This window comes from Hydra viridissima, unplaced genomic scaffold (genome assembly GCF_058129835.1).
Source record: "Hydra viridissima isolate aposymbiotic clone 2 unplaced genomic scaffold, HvirCarnegie_v1 scaffold_12, whole genome shotgun sequence".
Lineage (NCBI taxonomy): Eukaryota > Metazoa > Cnidaria > Hydrozoa > Anthoathecata > Hydridae > Hydra > Hydra viridissima.
The window spans coordinates 6,397,194-6,399,936 of NW_028324311.1; the positions used below are offsets into that span (position 1 = coordinate 6,397,194).

Below are 2,743 nucleotides of genomic sequence, written 5' to 3' on the forward strand. Positions count from 1 at the left end.
TTTTAACCAACAATTTGTATAAAATAATATCGGATTCGTAAGCGTATACATGATTAGGAAAAGTAATTAAAATATTTTTGTAAGTTTTTAATCTGCACATAGTGCTAAGTTTTACAACGTGTTTTTGAAATTAAAAATATTAGAATTGCATATTTATAAAAAACGTTGGTAAAAATACAAATTTTAATAGAAATTTACAAAACCATATTCATTTCATGCTTACCTTACCCTCAACATTCTAGAACTAAAATCTTTTTATTAAACTTAAAAATTGAATTCACAAAATTCATAATGATCTTTAGAATGTGTTTTCACAAGGTGACATAACTGAAAGTACTTTCTATTTTTGGAACTTTCTCAGTTCATTCTTTCTTTTTCGAATTCTTCTCAAAATCAGATAACTTGTTTAGAAGAGCAGTTAGTGCAGCATTTACATCAGGTACCTAAATGAAATTTGTGCTTGTTTAATTAAAGAACCAATTTTGTAGTTCATTTTTTAATTAGTGAAGTTGTGTTTTGGTTTGGCCAATAAGTGATTGCTTTTTTTCCCACATAAATAAGACTATAGTTTATGTAAATTAAAACATTTTAAAACTTTGCTTTTGTAAAAAAAAACATTTAAAAACTTACTTTTTCAAGGTTTTGCATAATCAATGAAAAGATTTTTTTTAGCCATCAAATCATTTTACAAAGAGCAAAATAAATGAAAGATTAATGGCTCCAGATTTGATGAATAGTGTAGCAGATGTGGTGATATATTCCATGGAAGCTTTAACAACTTTAGATGAAATTTGAGTGGGGTCAGAATTAGTAAGAAAAAACTTTCTAAACTATTTTTTAACACTCCCTATCCTAGAGCTAATGTCTTAAAGAATCTTCATTTAACACCTTGTTAACACCATTTAACACTTTGTTTTTTATTTTATTTTGTCAGTTTTCTCTGTTCGTGATATTACCTTTCACATATCTTCACTATGTATCTCATGTAACTTTCTACAAGTCCGAATATTATAATTTATTTTATATACATTCTCTAAAAAATCTTGAATAAACAGCTTTGAAAATTAACAATCAATTTGCAGATTAAAATGTAGCTATTGCACTCAATGAAGCTTTTCATTTTCAATAACAACACAAAAAAACAGTCATTTATTGGCCAGATCAAAAACCATTTTTTTAAAGTAGCACTTTAGGCTCTGCATAGCTTGAAAATAATGTCTGATCACCCATTTTACTTCTAATATCAAGTAACTAATATCCTAGTATATTATCATATGATATCAACTTCACACCAATATCATGATAGTATTTTAATATTGAACAATATTAAATTGATGTTTCAATATTATTTTGAGTCCTTTTTTTGTGAAGCTGATTATTTTAAAGACTAATAATGTGTACATGACTGATTCAAAAGATTACTAATACATACTCAACTGATTCAAAAGACTGTTCATTACAGGTTTAGCAATAGTAAATTAGATTCATTAAGGAGTAAATTGTAAATAAGAAGAGAGATTTCACAACATATGTTTGTAAATTGAACAATAAGTACTGAAAAACTATAGGAAGATATGAAAAAAATAAAGATACTAGAGGAAATGATTAAGTAACAATCAGAGGCACAATTAAATACAATATTTATAACTGTCTAGATAATAAAAAAGCATCACTATACAACAATGACTAAAAAGGATAAGGGTATATTACTTAAACAAATTTTTTTCTAAAAAAAAATCTACTTTTTAAATTTATTTTAAAACTTCCAAATGAAAATCATAAAAATACTCAAGCCATTGATATAATTTACTTAGTTTTTATATTTGAAAAGAATTCTTACAAACAGGAACTGAACAATAACTGAAACTTCTTCATAATGTTAATTAAGTAACAGAAGTAAAAGCTATGTTTCAGCATAGTACAACTACAGTAAAACTTTGGTACTTGTCCCTATACTTCAGATTACTATATTTATTTTGTTTTAAACAGAAAAAGCTCAGAAGATATATAAAACTCATTAGTCATACCTCATAGTTTTGAGCTAGATAAATACCCATAACACCACCAATTGCATAACCACTCTGATCGAAGAGAAAATTGTGTTTATCATGATCAAGATTTAACACAATAAATATTATAATTTGTTATTTAATAGAGTATTTAGCTCGATATAAGTAATAACTATTGGATCAAAGACTTTTCTATGAACGTGATTAAAAGTTAACTTACCAGTAAAGATACTAAATTTCCCAACATGAAAAACTAAAGTAGAAGCACTACAAGGCACTTTTCAGATAAAGTTTAACGTAATTTAGATGTAATATTCCGGCTGTTTTGTAGCAAAGACTTCCATTGCGGAGAATTTTAAATTCAGGATTCTCTATGCTGGAGGCTCAAAATTCAGAAACCACTTCTCTTCGATTAGATTTTAATCTGGGGATAGAGCTGGCCAGGGCATTAGTTTTACCGTATTTTCTTCCATCCCAGCTTTGACTATATAAGTTGTGTGGGCAAGAGTCACATTTAGTAAAACTGCCAGCGTTAATTATTTTTTTTAACTTCCGGTAAACAAAAAAACAAAAAAACTAGCGGTTGCAGCTACATACATACATAGATACATACATACATACATACATAGATACATACATACATACATAGATACATACATACATACATAGATACACACATAGATACATACATACATAGATACATACATACATACATACATACATACATACATACA

The 2,743-nt window shown here is 27.1% G+C and overlaps 1 long non-coding RNA gene across 1 annotated transcript; it reads right to left on the bottom strand.

The window, feature by feature from the left end:
• Positions 1-368: 368 nt before the first annotated feature.
• LOC149880983 (uncharacterized) lies at positions 369-2,521 on the bottom strand. The gene is made up of 3 exons (XR_016445429.1): positions 2,230-2,521; positions 2,028-2,081; positions 369-443 (listed from the first exon to the last, which is right to left on the bottom strand). It is a non-coding gene; the product is annotated as an uncharacterized LOC149880983 (long non-coding RNA).
• Between the last annotated feature and the right edge of the window lie 222 nt (positions 2,522-2,743).